This window comes from Notolabrus celidotus, chromosome 1 (genome assembly GCF_009762535.1).
Source record: "Notolabrus celidotus isolate fNotCel1 chromosome 1, fNotCel1.pri, whole genome shotgun sequence".
In the NCBI taxonomy this organism is placed as follows: Eukaryota; Metazoa; Chordata; class Actinopteri; order Labriformes; family Labridae; genus Notolabrus; species Notolabrus celidotus.
The window spans coordinates 21711209-21731895 of record NC_048272.1 but is presented as its reverse complement, the minus strand read 5'-3'; the positions used below and the strand labels follow the sequence as shown (position 1 = coordinate 21731895).

General features: G+C 42.6%; 1 protein-coding gene across 1 annotated transcript in view; it reads left to right on the top strand.

The window, feature by feature from the left end:
• The first annotated feature begins 546 nt into the window (after positions 1-546).
• The window catches only part of LOC117822908 (plasma membrane calcium-transporting ATPase 1-like), a 154145-nt gene continuing 134004 nt past the window's right edge, over positions 547-20687 (top strand). The window contains 1 exon segment of the mRNA XM_034697862.1: positions 547-1082. The gene's annotated coding sequence lies outside the window, so the exon portion shown is untranslated.

Sequence of the window (20687 nt, the reverse complement as noted above, 5' to 3'; positions counted from 1 at the left end):
GGTACAGAGCTAATTCTAACTCTAATTATTTTTCATTCCTTTTTTCTATTGATATTTTGACGTTCTTACATACTGTGGATAAACACAACTAATGACTGAATTTCTGATTCTGATGTGTCATGCTTTTTCCTCCATGGTGCTTTTTCTGTTGATATAGTTTTGAAAAATGTAAGATAAAATCAGCTGTAGGAGTATCATGATTAGATTTCCTGCAGAAATGAGCCTCCATACTTTGCTCCTGAGCAGACCCAGATGTGGGTTTCCCTCTCTCCCTCTCTCATGCTGCTCCCTCTCAAGTTTCCAGGACTGCAGCAGCAGCCTGGATCCTCACCCCGAGGCTGATGTTCTCGATAGCAGGGTTATGTTTCTGCCTGATTACCTCATTAATTCATAGATCCACCTTAAATACAGGGTAATCCCGGTTTCTGGTCCCTCCCTCTCTCTTTCTCGGTCTCCACCAGCACCACTTCACCTCCCTCCCTCTCTCTCTCTCTCTCTCTCTCTCTCTCTCTCTCTCTCTCTCTCTCTCTCTCTTTCAGTTCCCTCAGCTCGCCAGGAAAAAGACGCTGATCCGGACGTTGGGTCTTTTCTGTGGTCCTGTTTGAATGTGTCGGACCCCCACCTCCCCCTCTACCCCCTCCCCAGTCCCACCCACCGCTCTCCAACACAAACACACCACCAGTCCTCATTTACTGGATCACCGCTTTGTTATCAGAGCCTTCCCCTCCTCTGCTTCTTTTACTCCAGGAGAGAGAAGAAGGGGACTTTATTCCTTCCTTTTTTGACGGATTGATTTCTGACTGCATCTGGATCCGGGCTCCCTATCGCTGCAGCAGGACCACGACCTCAATGCATCCGCCAATGTAGGCTAATTACCGGCAGAGAAACTGGTGTGAACGCCGGAACAAAAGGACGTAGAAGAGCTTTCCTCTCCACCCGGCGTGTCAATCATTTTTCCACCACTGCAGTTGTCAAGTTGGAGCCCTGTTGGGAAATGGACAAACCCCTCTGAAGTGAAGACGCTGCTCTTCCTCACCGACACAACCACAGGACGTGATTTAGACGAGGATCCTCGAGTGGAGGTAAGGTCTAATTTGCTTATTCCAAACTTTACGCGCTACAAGTCAGATTCCTTTCAAACCTTTTACACATTTCGATTCACTTGTAGCTGAAAGACGATTAGAACACCCCTGTTTTCAGCTCATTTTGACGGGTTTTAAAGCATTAAGGAGTCTCCGTGTCCCCAGTTGTCCGCACTGCTTTGCATCCGGGTAACCTTCCCAACTGCTGTTTCTTTACCTTGACACCCACTTATCAGCAACAACAGGCGATTTTTAGGGATTTTCCACAGGTGTGAACGCAAAACTACTCCTATCACACACACCCTAACCTCTCAAACACCACATTATGAGCCACATTTACACGAAATATGTGTCCAAACTCCTCAATGTGTGTGTTTTCTACCCCTTTTCTCGCCCTGATAACATTACGTGCCTTCCCCTCGTCTGCAGTCAACGCTGTCAAGCCTCCATTCAAAAATGTAAGACTTCTAATGGACACACATGTTGAAAAACGACTGTTATAAACACACATAGCGTTATAAACACGTTTGATTAGAGACGAATGTATGTCTAAATCATTGATTAGCATGTCAATTGATCAAAAACCAACTTTTTGACGAGGTACGCATTGCTGTGTAGTTTGAGTCACCCTCTGCTGTGTGTTTTCCAGCCAATGCGCACCACTTAGTGTCACTTCACATGCAACTGAAGTCTTCTTAGTGTGTTTAATGTGCGCCGAATTCAACATACACACATACTGAGTCAAATGGTGCTTTTTAATTTATAAAAAAAGCATGTATTTAATTTTTTTTTGGCGACATTGCGCGTAAATGAGTGTATTCGTAATGGCGCTCTCTGATGGGTGCGCTCTCAGCACGCAGAGACCGTTGCTGCGGATGTCTCAGAGTGTCTGGAAACAATGTTTCAGTGTTTTGTTTTCCGAGTGATATTTCCCCTGGTAACAGCAGCAGCAGCAGCAGCAGGAACCCTCCTTTCTGTCGTCAGTGTCATGAAACTTGATTACGAACACTGGTAGCTGCTGCGGCGGTGTGGATGCGTGATATTGAAAACGCGTGTCTCTGTGGTTTCCTCTTCTTCAGGGTGAGCTTGTTGAGCTTGTTGAAGTGGTTTGCCCACATTTAGCTCTGTCACATTGTAAACAATAAGGCAGCTTTTTGCAAGGCTGTCATAATCATAATGATGGGGCGTAAGGGGTAAACGGGAGTGGGATAAAAACCTCCACCGAGCGAGCTGGTCTCATTTTAATTAACGGGCGACCAATCGTCCTTACGTCATCTGCAGAGATGGGCGGATGAGCACCAGTAGCTGCTCTTGCTTTCTTTTTCCTCCTCTCCTCCTCCTCCTCCTCCTCCCCTCTCTATCTGGGTGTGTCTTGCCTTATTGCGTTAGAAAGGAGGGGGGATCCCGCATCTCGGCTCATGGTGACTCCTCCTCAGCTTGTGACCTCCAAACGAGGGCATTGCTCCTTCTGCTCTCCTCTGCTGCTAAAATCCACCCAGCATGGGGAGCTTGTTGCAGGAGGAGGAAAATCATTTGATGTCCTTTTATAGGAAAATGTTTAATTTTAGGTGAATCTAAGTGGGCCTATGTTGTTTACCGCATCCTCTGGGAATACTGGCTTGTTCTGATCAAATATGCCTTCTTTCCCCCATCACATCTCATAGGCTGCAGGTCCACAGGTTGGTCTTCTCAACCACAACCTCATATTTATATCCACTAAAGCGAGAAAGCAGACCATTTGTGATGCACCAATTGAACGTAAGGGCTCTGGACTGGATCATATACACCTCTCTAGGGGTTTATAGATGGTTGTCTGCACAGTTTATGAGCTGTGTATCGAATTATGCGGCTGTTTTAAAAAATGTCACCCTGGGAAAATAACTGTCTACAGTCAGCCCCCATAAATTGGAAGATGCAGCTGAGGTGGTGTGCACATCCCCATCCTGATGCACAAATCGTTTGAAAATTTGCAACACAACTTTTTGTGCACCGGTAATCCATGTTAGACATTTTCAAATCATACAATGCACCCTTGCAGATCCCTACGTATTAGGGGTGTAATGATTCATCTACTACATCGATGGATCGATTTATATTCCTATAATCCGACTACATCGATCTGTGTGCCGCAAGTTGGCCCTCTGGACAACATATATCGATCTAACATCATTTTAAAAGGTAACAAGTCAATTGTATCGATACTAGGAAATAACACATTGAATTTAAGCACGGTATACTTTATATGGATGTGTGGGTTTTTTTGCACTGTTAATGATAAAGCAGCAGCGCATGGTAACATCAGCTCTGCAGAAGGCTCAGGCCTTGCCAGCATGTTTAGTCGGAGACTAGGACAAAACTCGTCTCGGGCCAAAAACATCACTGCAAGAACAGGAATCTAGGACTGTCCAGTATCAAGGTATTTATTTCACTGTCACACTGGTTGAATTTTTGGTTAAAAAGTTACTGAATCGATTTCGAGTCACTGAATCGATTTCGAGTCACTGAATCGATTTCGAGTCACTGAATCGATTTCGAGGCACTGAATCGATTTCGAGTCACTGAATCGATTTCGAGTCACTGAATCTTTTCGGATCGTATAGTTCTAAATGAACCAATATCGTCCTTTAATTGTATCAGCAACCACAAATCGCGATATGAATCGTTGTTAAAAAGAACCTTACACCCCTACTCCGTATAAAAAACAGAGTGACTTATTTCCCTACCTTTTGGAAAAATCCTTCTAAAGGCCTGCAGCAATGCGCAGCTCATTATCATATGTTTTCACATGTTTTGCATCCAACTATCATGTGTGTAAAGTTTGTTTTTGTCTCCTAGTTTTTCCAAACATGACACTTCTGCACCTTTTAATTCATTCATGTATTAAAGACAAGAGAACAGGCCTGTGTGACGCCCATGCCTGTTTGCTTACCTGCAGCCCGGCTTACCTTAATCCCACATAAACACACTGTGGGAGAGCCTGATGCTGGCATGATTTTCACGTTTCCAGTTACACTCACTGTGTAATGAGTGGGTGCATTGTGGAGCAGAAACCAGTACTCTGCCAGTTTGTTCCATATGGGTGTGGCTTTGAACTTTAATTGGGGGCTTTTATTTTGAAACGTTTCTGCAGAAAGCTTCATAAGGAGGAGCTCGTCGTAGATTGAGAATTAGAAATACATGCAAAGACTTAGTGTAAAAGTGAAAAAATATATAGTATTATTAAAAAGAGAACGCAGAAGACTAGAGTCGTGAAGATTTACAGGTTCATTATCAACAATTCACTTGAGGGAATATTTTCTGGTTCATTTCTTCAGTGTCAAAAAATTACATCTATAGTTTTAGGCAATGAAAAACATTGCAGCAAAGCAAATAAATAAGAGATACAGATTAATAGACAATGCAAATAATCATTTTATCATTATTCTGAATCATATGGTGAGCTGATGCACTCCTCTGTTTGCTCACACTGTGCTCAGGATAACGGATCAGTGTAGATAATGTACAGAATTTGATCTACAGTGAGTAAGGAGTCTTTAGTTGCTCTGCTAATGTAATCCTAATGAATATGATGAAGATAATGCGATGTTTACTGCAATGAGTAATGTCTCTAAAACCTTGTTAGCACAGAGTCTCGTTCAGTCAGAGGACTAAACCTTTCCACGTATGCACTCCGGAAATTTCTGACCGTTTTTTGTCTTCTTCGGCAAACATACCTTGAAAGTTTGGGGGCATTTTCAAGGGTGCAGTGCATGTGTGAATAAAGATATACAGACACCTCCTTCATGGCATGACGATGTGTTTATGAGGATGATCATAGGATGCTAATCATGACGTAGAAAGGACACTGCAGAAGTGGCGACAAAATGATGGCAGTGTTTTGCAATGAAAGAGTGACAAGCTGGCGAACAGAACAAAATGTGCACGCAGATTGCAACGGTTACGCACCAGATGCATGATATAAATGTCACCCCCCATTGTTGTGAATTTGCCTGACTTTTCCCAGATCTCACATCAGCTCACCCTGACCTTTTGTCCAGAGTACGGCGGATGAATCTGACAGCCGTACAGGATTATTCCAGATGTACAGCAGAGTTAACCTGCAGAGTGACAGCCGGGTGTTCTGCTTGTGTTTGAAGCTGCTGCTGAGACCTGATGACCACAGGAAGTGACGGCTGCTGACTTAGCTTGTCTCTTCTCTGAATGTCTAGCAGTAGATCCAGACTCCTCCAGTGGTAAAGAAAAGAAAATATGTGATATTGATGGAACAGTCAGGGAGATTCTTGACTGGAGGTGACTCTGTAACCTGTTGCTGGAGCTCCAGTTGGTTTTATGAAGAGGATGTAAACTGGGTTCAAACTTTAAGAAGAGTCACAGTGTTGAGCTTTAGGATCAGAAACATCAGAGTTCACATGAAGACAAACTGGACCTCGTTGTGGTTTAAATCTCTCGCAGTCTTTGAGATCTCACATATATTTCTGATATTGACCTTGAATTGATGCGGCTAACTCGTCTGTATGGATGAAAAAAATACTAAAATCTTTTCTGAGCACATTTTTTTCCTGTCATTCTTTAAAATCACCATTTCTAAGCAGCTAGTTTCCTACATTTCCCAGAATGCCGTTCGACAAACAGAATTTCTAGTGTTTCGTTGTGAGTCTTACTGGTTCTTTGAAATGTTGAGGATTACATCTTCGATGTTATTGGACTGTGGATGATGTGATGTGAATTGTGCGTAGCTGAGAATCTGCTCTGATGGATTTTTCTCCTTGTCAGTTAAAAAATTACATTGCTGTTAAAATCCACGCTCAAGTTATGTTTTCAGGCTTCTAACTGCAATATCACTTTGTAGCGCTTATTTTAGTGGCAGAATTGTTTTCCAGTGAAAATTCAGGGATGTTCAAAAGCAAAAATATCGTGTCTGTGGTGTCAGAGTGTAGTGTACTCCCTGAGATAGATAGCAACATGAGATTGTGGGCATAATTTCAAGCTGCAGCGCAGACATTAAAAATGTTATGTACTGTATGCAATAATTATTTAAATGTTGGAGTAATAGAAGTGTGTAAAATATTGATATAGCAAAATATCATCAGGTTTTACCTCGACTGAGACCATGAATTGGTGCTGCATAAATAAAGATTAGTTGATTATAATGTCTAACTAAGGTCAAAGTTGTGTTGTATCTGCATCATTAGCCCTTAAAAGTAACTTCGTTTTTAATACAAAATCCAAAAATCTCCCAAACTGCAGGGGAAACTGTTTTTAGGTGTAGGTAGAGTACCTCACTTTAATCTGTCATCTTCTCCAATTACGACATACACTTTGGCAAAGGCTAGCTGGCTACTGTGTCTTCTTCTGCTGCTGCTGCTTCGGGCTCTTCCGTGCTGCCCTCTCAAAGCAGGATATGTACTGTAAGAAAATCGACTTTTTAATGGTTCTCTACCTGAAATGTGTGTCCCTGGCATGTCTACAAAACCCCAGAGAATGAAAAAAATCGATTCTGCCCCTGTTTTGATTTCTCCAGCTTTCTGTGAATGTGTGTGAAACGAGCCGTTTCAGACTTCCGTGTTTTTGTTACGTCACAACAATATCCGGTCTGTCACGGGGTCAGAGCTTGGAGCTTGTTCAGCCCATAGACTGTATAAAATACAACTCAACCCCTCCTCCATTTTTCATTACCTGCACAAATGTGAGCTAACAAGGAGCTTAGGAGGGAGGCATTCTAGTTGTAGGCTGTCTTAATAAACACAAAGGTCGGTTTTACTCCCCACGTCTGCAGATTTGAAGATCTAATGGATGATTTTTATTTGTCATGGAAAAGTGCTAGCGCTATTTAGCATAGCTACATAGCTACATGTTTGTAGCTACATAGCTATATGTCGTAGCTGTGTACCAAGACACGTCTACATACTGACAAATAAAACAACAAGTAACACAGAATCTGTGACCAATCATTCAGAAAGGTCCTGCTGCCTTTCTGGCAGAGGTTGGTTTTACTCCCCACATCTGCAAATTTGAAGATCTAGTGGATAATTTTTATTTAACATGGATAAGTGCTAGCGCTAGTTAGCATAGCCACATAGCTACATGTCGTAGCTGTAGCTGTAGCTGTAGCTGTGTACCAAGACACACGTCGACATGCTGACAAATAAAACAACAAGAAACACTAAATCTGTGACCAATCCTTCAGAAAGGTCCTGCTGCCTTTCTGGCAAAGGTCGTTTTTACTCCCTTCGTTTGCAGATTTGAAGATCTAGGGGATGATTTTTATTTATCATGGATAAGTGCTAGCGCTAGTTAGCATAGCCACATAGCTACATGTTCGTAGCTGTGTACCAAGACACACGTCTACATACTGATAAATAAAACAACAAACACTAAATCTGTGACCAATGGTTCAGAAAGGTCCTGCTGCAGGCGCCTCTCCGTCAGGATCAGATTCTGGATCAGATTCAGAGGGTTGAAGTAACGTGATCTGTGAGCAGCTGTGTATATTCAGCCAACATGTAAACATTAGATCAACGTGCTGGAGAGCCGAGGCCACATCCACTTCCTGAGGGGGCGTGGTCAGAGAGAAAACAGACTGTTCTGAGGAGGGCTGAAGAAGAGGGTTTTTCAGGCATGCCAAAATTTAATTTCAAAGTGTTTTTTTGAGCATAAACTTTAAAGACATGTTTTGGGGACCTCTTAGACCAATATATATTGATGAAAAAAGTGTGATATGTCACCTTTAAGGCAGGTAGCAATTTCAGGTCTTAAAATATGAGGCCCATGCGGAAGTGCTAAAAACTGCAGTTCATCGAGCGTCAACTAGAGGCTGGCTGCAGAAACACTAGAAACCACGAAGACGATGTTTACAGCAGAAATAAACATGTTTACAGCCTGGTTCAAAAAACGGTTTAGGTCTGAATAGCTCATTTCTCTATCAGCACACACTGTACGGGGGTGAATTTTTTTAGAACTACGTATTTTCAAAGATATTAAACTTGGTAGTTTTGCCCAAATAAGAACATGGCTGACTTGATTGACAGGCAGGCACCCTGTTGCTGTTAGCGAAAGCTCGAACGAGTGTGTTCAGCATTTCCAATACGGCACCCGCTGATGATTGGTTTCAAAACGGCGCCGAAGAAACAGATGAGTGACATCACGGATACTATTATACAGTCTATTATACCAACGGGTGTAAAGAACCACTACAACCTGTATCTCCCTTGTTTTTAAATATGGTTGTCATCAACACGGGTATATAGCGACAGCCTCAGTCTGTGTTCCAGATTAGATATTGTGTTAGTACTTCAGTGACATAGCAAAAGTGCGGTCCAGCATTATTCATTGATTACTGTGAGTGGGTTTACTCAGTGTAGAAGCTTCTGTCCCTGATGATCGAGATGATGATGATGATTCAAAACCTTCCTCTCTGTGTGGACACTGGTGCAGCGCTACACCCACAGAAACCTGAACCCCTGAAGCAGTCAGAGCGTGATATCATCCCCTCCTCGCTGCAACTCTGGACGGAGGTTTTTTAAAATTCAGAGGAAAGTGGGAACCCCTCTGCAGACGTATTCCCTGCCTGTGAACCAGATCCTGCAGCGCTCACTTTGCTCTTATGTAAGTCCCATCAATTATTAATTTCTGCGTCCTATATTTAAGATATGGAGGCTATCTGCTCAGCAGGCCCTCTGTGTTTATGGTTATAATAGAGCTTTTGGCCTTTATTATTATTTTATGACCATGCAGTCGGGGTGAAACAGACCCCGCTGTAATGGGGCCCTGCTGGAAAGTCAATGTATATAATTGTTAATCAATGTGTTTGGAAAAGCAACCTTTTACAGGTGTGTGGCAGCTGTGTGTTCAACTCTATGGGTGAATTGAACTGATGTCCTTTTATAGCAACTCATAAGGTGCATTTCCACCAAGAGTTCCGGGGTCTTTTAGCCCCCTGAACTACTTTACCCTGAACTAAAAGGCTCCTGTTCCCCCATTGTTGTCTGTGTTTCGACCGCGGCTGAAGTCCTGATTAGATGACATATGGAGAAAAAAAAAAGTAAATGCACTACACCACCAGACCAGTAGAGGGCAGTAAAACTAAGACGAAGGCCATTCATCACAGATGACACCATAGAAGCAGACGGACAGGCAGCTATCATTATAAGCAAGACAACAGTTAGCCTGTTAGCATGAAGAGACTCAGCTGGAGCTGTTTTAGATGGTGCTATATTTCTTCACAGATGGATTCACTGGATCAACACATCAGAGGAGATAAGCGTGAGTAGCAAAGACGTTTCAACAGGGCTTTAAAATCCTTTTTAACTCAAAAAGCCGTGGCAGAGATCGGCCGGTGTTTCGGTTTAAACAGTGACCCTGTTAACTTGAGACTTTCAGCCATATGCATCCCTCATAAACGTCTTTAGACGATCATTAAATATCTGATGAGGATATTTTGAAATCTTAATAAAAAACTAAACTAGTTTACATTCCCAGGAACTCCCTCTGTGTTTCAACAGCTGTGTAAACTCCACAAACACTGTTCAGGTGAAGGTCTCCAGTTTACAGGGTCACTTGTAAAACCGTAACACCGGGAGAGACGCATTCGTGGTGGAGAGAAGAGAGAAGAGAAGACTTATGTTACAAGCTGCTAAATCAAGTGAATCACAGCTTCTTCTTTTGAAAAGTACACACACAAACAAAAAAGATAGAACAAATAAAATCTAATGAAAGAAAGAGAAATGAATCACAGATGTGTGTGATGTTATTGTGGACGGTGGGCGGAATGAAAACACTGTGGTTAATCTACCAATCAGACAAGTTCAGCATTGCAGGTCCATCCCCCCCGAAAGTCCCGGGTCCTTTGAAAAGTATTACCCCTCTAGAAGGGGCTTTTTAGGGGGGAGAATGTCTACCCCTGAACTATATTCAGACCCTGGGTCTACCGGTCGAAATGCACGTAGTGCAGGGGTAAAGTTCCTCCAGCTGAAAACCCCCTTGAGTGATCATTTATACCTGATGCCTCCTGAGTGACAGCTCGGCGTATGAGCCTCAACACTTTGCATGCATCCCCAGTGACTTCTTGTGTCTGTGGCCTGATCGTTGATCAGTCCGATGAGTTAATTAGACGATGTATCAGATTTTATCGCCCAACATATTGAAGATTTGGAGCTGGAGTCTGCAGGAGAGTGATGGCTCTGAATGTTTTCGCCTCACTTTTAACGAGCTGTCATGTTGTCTATCTTTTTTTATCTGGAAACAGCCTCAATGTCATTCTGCAGTTCAGGCCAGGTTCTTTCCTAAAATCAATACCGTATTGATTTAATACATTTCAATAAAGTGCTCTGCTGGTAGACAGCGCCTAACACGCTGAGGCTGAGTCCTCACAGCATCGCCCTGGGTTGCCATTTGGTGCATGTCAGCCCCAATCTGTCCCCCGACCTGTCCTGTCTCTCTTCAGCTCAGGTAGAAAAATCAAACACGACTGATCGATGATGCTTCTGGTTCTCGTAGCATTTTTACTAAATGCTTTAAAATTGGAACTTAAATCATGTCGCTGCTCTGCTCAGGGGGCAAGATACGATAACGGATCCAACTACTACGACACAGATGAGATGACACACCTCCATCATGTCGCTGAGCTGCCTCCTCATTGGCCGTGGCGCTGGTTTCTGTGGGCTTACTCTGCTCCTGCTATCTGGAAATATTCAACAGATGACATGGAGGCGTCAGCCGGGTTGTAACTGGACCATCCAAGTGTCCTCCCGACACACTCTTACATAACGCCTGTGTGTGTGTGTGCGTGTGTGCGTGCGTGCGTGCGTGCGTTTGTGTGTGTTTGTAGGGTGGCTGCCAGGTGTTTGGTGGGTGGGTTTGTGGGTGGGTTTGTGGGTGTTTGTGTGTGACAGACAGGGAGAAGCAGGACAAACACTGAAAGAAACATCAGAGTATTTGGTTTCTTATTTGTTTGTTACATACGTGAAAACAAAACGAGCAAGAAAGAGAAAGAAACGTCTGGGTGTGTGTTCCTGTGAGCTGAGGGAGGTTTGTGGTTATCAGAGCTAGCATGGCTTATCTCTCATTTACAAGTTTTATTGTTATAAATATTTATGACTCAGATCTAAATTTCTGTCTCCTCTGTGGTTAAAGAAATCAGACGCTTTGCTTTCTGTTTGGGGCTCATTATCGGTGACTTGTCCTGAAAATACGATGAGGTGCTAACGAACGACATAAAGGTGACATTAAACAGTCTTGTTCCAGAGCAGTTGGACTGAGAGTGAGAACTGGACTACAGCCAAAAAGTCATTCAAACAGTGATGGAATTAACATAATGTAATAATCTGTAACTGATAGAATCTGTAGCCGGTGGGGAGGCCAGCTTCAGTCCTGGACAGTCCACTGGTGCGCAGCTGTTTCCTGTTTTAAACATCGCTCTCAGGCTGACGCTGTGTTTCAACTCATTCTGGTGTGTGCTCCTCGGTTTACATATTGATCCTGATTTAGCTCGGATACCATTTCAGGTTTATTGATTCCAATCTGTAAATCTGAAAAGATTTATGTTGCTGTTAGGAACTGAAAGCAGAACAGAACTTTAAATAAGCAAATCCACAAATATAAGAAACTAAGAACCAGTTCCAAAATGAAACTTGATTTGATACTCGAGCCCGATCATGATTGTTTTTCTTTTCTGAATTTATGCTGCTGTGGAGGCAACTAAATAATAAAATAAGAAATCAATCTTTATTTATATAGCAGCAAATAACAACAAATGTTATCCTCAGACTCTTTCCAAACAGAGCAGGTCTAGACAATACTCTATGTTCTATTTTTAACAAAGACCCAACATCAAGACAGGATAGGATCAAGTCCCATCTTACTGACAGGAATCAGTCTGATCTCATCTTAATCCACCACGAGCAGAGCACTTTGCAACATTTAGCAAGTTACAGCGGCAAGGACAAACTTCCTTTAACAGGCAGAAACCTCCAGCAGGACCAGACTCATGTTAGACACACATCTGCTGAGACCGTGATGGATGGATGGAGAGAGGGAGAAGGGGAGAGAGAGAGAGAGAGAGAGAGAGAGAGAGAGAGAGAGAGAGAGAGAGAGAGGGAGAGAGAGAGAGAGAGAGAGAGAGAGAGAGAGAGAGAGAGGGGATCGAGAGAGAGAGAGAGAACGAGAGAGAGAGAGAGAGAGAGAGAAAGAGAGAGAGAGAACGAGAGAGAGAGAGAACGAGAGAGAAAGCAGCAGAGATCCAGAGGAACCTACGAGAAGGGAGCTCAGGGACTCCAGAAAGGTCTGTTGTTAGTGACTGTCCAGTGACAGGCAGACAGAGGTGAGAGAAAGACAGGATCCCAGTGTGGCAGTCTAAGCCTATAGCAGCATAACTAAGAGCTGGTCCAAGCCTGATCCAGCTCTAACTATAAGCTTTCAAAAAGGAAAGTTTGAAGCCTACTCTTTAAAGTAGAGAGGGTGTTAGCCTCCTGGGCGCTGACTGGTAAATGATTCCAAAGGAGAGGGGCCTGATAACTGAAGGCTCTACCTCCCACACTATTTTTAGAGACTGGAGAGATGTACTCTCTCTTCCTAGTTCTCAAATCGTATCGCGTTGCATCATGTCACGATGTATCCAGTTTTTGAAGGCTGTGTATTTTTAAAATAATACAAGAGTGCTTTACACGAGCGTCACATCACAAACATATGATCGCCACATAATCTACAGATATAACAATTGAAACCTCTCACACTAATGACCTTTAAAAGAAGTTAAAATGTAGGCTAGTCTGATCAGGTGTTTGTTCTGATGTTTGAAGACGTCCTCATGTTCAGCTAACTGACAGGATGTGGGCAGAGCATTTTAGGGTTTGGCCTGAAAGCTTAACCTCAGGTCTGTAGGTGTTGCATCGCATCATGATGTTTTTATTAAGCTGTTTTGACTCTCAATGTTTTCATGCCAACCAGACAATCAGAGACTTCAGCTCTCTCAAAATACACTACCAGTCAAACGTTTGGACACACCTTCTCATTCAATGTTTTTTATTTATTTTAAATATTTTCAACATTGTAGATTAATACTGAAGACATCAAAACTATGAAATAATCTCTGAACTACACAACTGATGGTCTCAAACACATTAAGAAGGCAAGTCATTCTGCAAATGAACTCTTCACAAGGCTCATGTTAATTAGAAACCATTCCAGGGGACCACATGAAGCAGACTGAGAGAATACCAAGAGTGTGCAAAGCTGTCATGAAGGAAAAAGGGGGCTACTTTACAGAATGCAAAACATATAACATATTCTGGTTTGTTGAACACTTTTTTATTAATCAAAGAATTCCATATATGTTCTTTTATAGTTTGGATGTCTTTGGTATTAATCTACATTGTTTCAAATAATTAAAATAAATACAAACGCTTGAATGAGAAGGTGCTTCCAAACTTTTGACTGGTAGTTTACGTCTCTTCACTGTGCATGTGATTTTGTTTGTTTATACCACACTATAAAAAGTCTGTTCAAGTACTAAGTCGTAGTGTGTGATCAGGTTGAACATATATTTTTACCAAATGTTCAGTTTGGATGATATAAGCAACACATCTAGCCAAATTAAGAGGTCTGAGTTTTGCTTTAATTCTGTATCAGCTTCGAGCATCACTTTCTGCATGACCAGCTGCTTCCTGTCAAAGATTTTCGCCACCTTGACCCAACCCCATTTTTTGTAGTCAGTTTTATTGATTCCAATCTGTTAATTTGAAAATATTAATGTTGCTGTTAGGAACTGAAAGCAGAACGAAACCTTATTATCAAATCCAAAAATGTTAGAAATTTAGAAACAGTTCCAAGATGAAACTGATTTTTGGATAGTCGAGCCAGATCATGATTGTTTTTCTTTTCTGAATTTATGCTGCTAAATTTAAGCAATCAATCTTTATTTATATAGCACCAAATAACAACAAATGTTATCCTCTTTCCAAACAGAGCAGGTCTAGACCGTACTCTAAGTTTTATTATTAACAAAGACCCAACATCAAGACAGGATAGGATCCAGTCCCATCTTACAGACAGGACTCAGTCTGATCTCATCTGAACATTGCACCTCGCGGTATTTAGCAAGTTGCAGTTGCAAGGAAAAACTTCCTTTAACAGGCAGAAACCTCCAGCAGAATAAGATTCATGTTAGACACACATCTGCCGGGACTCCACCTTGACTCAACCCCATTTTATCTAGCACCGTCACATGCATGACATCACTGCCTGCAGAGCTCTGATTCGTTGGTTATTTTCCATCCAGGGAAAAGGTCGCCAAAGCGTTCTGGCAACCCTCTATGAATCATGGCACAAATCAAAGAAGTGGTCAGTGATTCAGAAGTTAAACACCACGTCGCTCTGGACTACCTTTAAAGCCAAACTGTGTGCATTGCTGACGTCAGCGGAGGTCAACACAAGAGGCACGCACTGTTTTGTTTAACCCATGCAAATGAAGTGGAAACCAAACTCGGCTGACACAAACCGGTCAGGTTCCAAGGAATGAGGATGAACAAACAGAGGAGAGGGAGAAGATAAGGAAGTGTGGATAATCTGAAATAACAAACAAGACCTGAAAAAGTCCCAAGAGGAGGTCTGACTGTAAGAGAGGATATAAAGGTGTGTTTTTCCTGGTTCTGTCATCCCCCTCTCTAAATCAACACTAGCTGATGATTTATATCCTTTAAAAGAGACAACTGTCTGTCTCTGATCCACGTTCTCCCTCTCACCGCTCTAACTTTAACTCCTCTCACCTACTGAAGCTGAAGGTGACACTGTGACACATCCAAGTGTGTGTCTAGTGTGTGTTTCCTAATCCCAATGAAGCCATTGGTGCAGAGAGGTGTTGAAGCTTGTTGTGAATGTGTGTGTGTTTTCACAGCGTTGATGTGCGTCAACAGTTGCGATGAGGATCAATAAATATCATTTAGTAGACTTTTATCATCATGTTCGGTCCCAGCTGATCCATCTGTCTCTGATTGATCCACTCATGGCCCAAAAGACCCTTCCGGTTCTTGTGTGACGTAACTGCACTCATCAATGTTTCATATCAATAAACATCATAACATGGAACATTTTCTACCTACCTTCATATTTCTGGGAGGTCTCATATTTAAATGACTGAATATGAATGTCACATTTGGGCTAATCCAAACTCTGACTCACCAGAGCTTCGACAGAAAGCTGGATTTATTCTCCTGCATTGAGAGCTCATGCAGTGCAGCTTTGGAGTTATGTCAGGCTATAGCAGCGACAGAAAGCCACATAAGGACATGGAGAGATGTGATTGGCTGTTCCGATGCTGGAGAAGATGATTTTTGGACGACTAAATCCATCATGAAATGGTTTGAAAGAAAGCTAGTTTTCAGAAACATGCATCTACAAGTGTGACAAAACAACATTTTGCATCACAGTGAATGGAAATACAGCTGCTGCAGAGAGTATTGGTGTCTGTAATGAGTTAAAGTGGATCTACCTGACATCATAAAGTGATATTAATATAATTCAAACAGTCCAATCCAGCCTGGTCACACCTGATAGAGCCATAGCAACTCCATTCGATCTGCAGAGTCCCTCTCTACTTTCAAAAGACAGCTAAAGACCCAGCTCTTTAGGAAGCACTATGCACTTAGCTAGACTGTTCTCCACTGTTGTTCCCAGTGGCAGATCATGTCTTCCAGCTACGATTGACTCGCACTGTCCTGCTCTACTCTGGGAATCTGTGTTCAGCTCTTGAGGGACCCAGCACTTGGTACTTTGGTCATTATTGTGGTGATGTTAATTGTTGATGATGATAATGGAAGGTCTTAAATTGATTGGTTGCTTCATTGTAGATGTTCCTTATTTCGGGAAAAAAAAATAATAATAATTCTTTACTTATTTTTGTGCATTGCCTTTACACTGCTTGGCAGTACCTGCACCCAAATTGACTTGAAGCACTTTGTTACTCTTACTGATCTTGTTTCCTCTTGTCTAGATCTTTGCTTGTGTTGTTCTTGTTCTCGTATGTACATCGCTTTGGATAAAAGCGTCTGCTAAATGACATTGTAACATTGTAACATTGTAACAGTGACAGCGTGGTGTGATCCTGTAAATTCAGCCAAACACTGCCACCTGATGATGTCACTGTTGTGCATTGTCATGGACTAAACCTCCACTACAGTGGTCACCGGGATCCCCAATCTCGTGCTGTTGGCTCATCAGAGCTGCAGAGTGAATCACATTTCCATTGTCCTCCTGCCATGAAGTCGTCCCAGCAGATTGCCTGAACCTTAATAAGAGAGATCATTACATTAGCATAAAGCATGCATTCACTGTCAGCATGCAAATGCTTTTAATCTCTCACATGTGGCACGAGCAATCATTCAAGCCACTTGCTGTGAATGGACAATGGGCATTTATATGAAGCCAAAGCTTTCCACCAGGGAAAGCTGCTTTAATTATTGTCTCTATTAAGATGTAGTTGATGAAGACCCAGAGTGAAAGTGCATCCCTCTGTCATTCTGAAGAGACGACATGTTAGAAACAAGTTTCATAGAGATGTTACTAGAGATGTTCCAGAGTGACTTATCACCATGTTTTAAAAAAGATATTTAAATTCAGACTAGCCGATGAGCCTAAAGTCTAAGGAGTCTGCATGTAAACAAAGTCAAATGGGCTTGCCAAGAGTGGCGACCAATAGCAGAGCGAGCACCACCAGCCTTCAGTTGTCCTTGCAATCCTGTGCTGGTTACCCAACTGTATCTCTATTAACTAGATCACCTTACTGACAAACTGCTCAACTTTACAAGATATGTCATCTGTGCTTGTTTACATCCTGGTAGTAGAGCATTATAGCATTATGCTATTAGCCATTAACCCGAGCTACAGCACCGGGTAGTGGCAGGTGACAACACTACAGCTCAGACACAACATTAGAAATGGGACATGATTTTCATATGCACAAATATTCGTCTACTTATTACAAATCAAAGAGTTAATGTGAATATTATCTTATTTTAAAAGTACAATATTTTGGGGCTCTGGTGATCTAGCGGTCCAAGCGCCCCACGTACAGAGGGTACAGCCCCTGTCGCAGAGGTCGCCGGATTGATTCCCAGCTGCAACCATTTCCTGCATGTCTTCCCCCACTCTCTACTGCCCATATTTCCTGTCTCTCTTCAGCTGTCCTGTTATAAAGGCAAAAATGCCCTAAAAACACAACTTAAAAAAAAAAAAAAAGAGAATATTTTCTCATTTTAAAACTACAATTTTTCATCGTTTTCACCAGTGTCTGGTTGTAATACAGTATTCCCGCCAGACGGTGGCTATAGAGCGTCTTAAAGCTGTTTGCTAACCGCATTAGATAACAGAAGAAGAAGGCTAGCTGTATTAAATAGCAAAAGAAGAAGAAAACATAAGTAGCAGTCCTTGAAATTATGCTAGTAATGGTGAAAACTGCAGAGACTCAGCGTGGCTGTAAAATGTAAACATACACGCAGACATAAAGGGCGAGACAGTGCCCGTTACTAGCAGGACGAGGTGCCGGTTAACGCGACTGCCACAAACGAACCGTTCGATTATGCATGATCGCTGAGTAGATGCCAGTGATTATACAGTTGGGCAAAAAAGTATTTAGTCAGCCACTGATTTTGCAAGTTCACCCACTTAGAAAGATGAGAGAGGTCTGTAATTTTCATCAGAGGTACACTTCAACTATGAGAGACAAAATGAGAAAAAAAATCCAGGAAATCACATTGTAGGATTTTTAAAGAATTTATTTGTAATTTATGGTGGAAAAAAAGTATTTGGTCAATAACAAAAGTTCGACTCAATACTTTGTAACATAACCTTGGTTGGCAATGACAGAGGTCAAACGTTTCCTGTAAGTCTTCACCAGGTTTGCACACACTGTAGCTGGTATTTTGGCCCATTCCTTCATGCAGATCTCCTCTAGAGCAATGATGTTTTGGGGCTGTCGCTGGGCAACACAGGCTTTCAACTCCCTCAACAATTTTTCTATGGGGTTGAGGTCTGGAGACTTGCTAGGCCACTCCAGGACCTTGAAATGCCTTTTACGGAGCCACTCCTTCGTTGCCCGAGCGGTGTGTTTGGGATCATTGTCATGCTGGAAGACCCAGCCACGTTCCATCTTCAATGCTCTCACTGATGGAAGGAGGTTTTGGCTTAAAATCTCACAATACATGGTCCCGTTCATTCTTCCCTTAACACGGATCAGTCGTCCTGTCCCCTTTGCAGAAAAACAACCCCAAAGCATGAGATTTCCATCCCCATGCTTCACAGTAGGTATGGTGTTCTTGGGATGCAACTCAGCATTCTTCTTCCTCCAAACACGAGTTGAGTTTTTACCAAAAAGTTCTATTTTGGTGTTATCTGACCACATGATATTCTTCCAATCCTCTTCTGGATCATCCATATGCTCTCTGGCAAACTTCAGACGGGCCTGGACATGTACTGGCTTAAGCAGGGGGACAGCCTGGCGCTGCAGGATTTCAGTCCCTCTCGGCGTAGTGTGTTACTGATGGTAGCCTTTGTTACTTTGGTCCCAGCTCTCTGCAGGTCATTCATCAGGTCCCTCCGTGTAGTTCTGGGATTTTTGCTCACCGTTCTCATGATCATTTTGACCCCACGGGATGAGATCTTGCTAAGGCCCCAGATCGAGGGAGATTATCAATGGTCTTGTATGTCTTCCATTTTCTTACAATTACTCCCACAGTTGATTTATTCACACCAACCTGCTTGCCTATTGTAGATTCACTCTTACCAGCCTGGTGCAGGTCCACAATTTTCTTCCTGGTGTCCTTCGACAGCTCTTTGGTCTTGGCCATGGTTTAGTTTGGAGTCTGACTGTTTGAGGATGTGGACAGGTGTCTTTTATACAGATAACGAGTTCAAACAGGTGCCATTAATACAGGTAACGAGTGGAGGACAGAAGAGCTTCTTAAAGAAGAAGTTACAGGTCTGTGAGAGCCAGAAATCTTGCTTGTTTGTGGGTGACCAAATACTTTTTTTCCACCATAATTTACAAATAAATTCTTCAAAAATCCTACAATGTGATTTCATGGATTTTTTTTTCTCATTTTATCTCTCATAGTTGAAGTGTACCTCTGATGAAAATTACAGACCTCTCTCATCTTTCTAAGTAGGAGAACTTCCAAAATCAGTAGCTGACTAAATACTTTTTTGCCCCACTGTATATGACCGGCATCATCCCTGGTGTGAATGCAAACAGCTGAATTTATCACCCTGACTTAATCTGGGAAGTTTCTGTCAGTTCCTTGGTGAAATTTCTGAAAGAAAACTGGTCGGGGTGAGTCGATTTTGCAGGAAGAAGGCACAGAATTCAACACAGGTGAAAGAAAGAAGCCACTTCATACTCTTTCCTGCTCTTTACCGCACATTCAATGATACTGGGAAGATGCGTAATTGGCGTAACCTTGATACTAAGGCAGAAGACTGTCAGCATAGAAATATCACTGCTTTGGCCGCCATCTTGGATGTCTTGGAAACATTACACGGTGACTAATGCAGCGTCTTTGTTGTTCCATGTCCCGCCTGTCTGAGACCCCCCTTCTATCACGCTTTGAGGGACGTGTGCACAACAACTTTGGTAAACTTAGGCTGTCCTAATATCATCTTGCAATGAGCATGAAAAGGTCTTTACTGAACTCTGATGAGGCTGCAGCACAACGCAGGCTCAGGTGCATGAATAATGAAGTCAGCTGTTGATCGGTCGACGGGATACAAACACGTCTGATTTTAGTTTTTAATGCGGGCAATGTGAACAATGTGAATAAAAGATCAGTCGGCAGTTTGTCGCTCGTTTACTCGTCTGCTGTGATGTTTGCATCAGACGAACCACAGGTGTCTGAACGCTCTATAACATCGGCTTTATGTATAATGCATTAAACAGATGGCAGCAGACGGACTCAGGTCCAGCACCGAGCGGCTGTGTAATTTAGCCGTGTGTGTGTGTGTGTGTGTGTGTGTGTGTGTGTGTGTGTGTGTGTGTGTGTGTGTGTGTGTGTGTGTGTGTGTGTGTGTGTGTGTGTGTGTGTGTGTGTGTGTGTGTGTGTGTGTGTGTGTGTGTGTGTGTGTGTGTGTGTGTGTGTGTGTGTGTGTGTGTGTAAGTAATACTAGCAGCTTACTTGGCATCCCTCTGCAGCATGTTAACAACTGATAAAGATGAGAGAATAGAGAGAGGAATGCTGCGGCAGAGAGAGTGTGTATCACAGAGCGCAGAGCTTTTTACAAATACCCTGCCAGTGAAATACACACACCCTCCCGCACACACACACACTCTCTCTCGCACACACACACTCTTTCTCACACACACACACTCTTTCTCACACACACACTCTTTCTCGCACACACACACATACACACACACACACACACACACACACACACACACACACACACACACACACACACACACACACACACACACACACACACACACAGAGCTGCATGTGAACTGACTTAGTTAGACGCTCATTATTTCATCACTGTCTAAACTCCGAGCTTCAGGAGCGCAGCAGCGACCTGAATCTGCTCTCATCTAATCTAAATCTAATTCAGTGTGATTGAGTGTGTTTG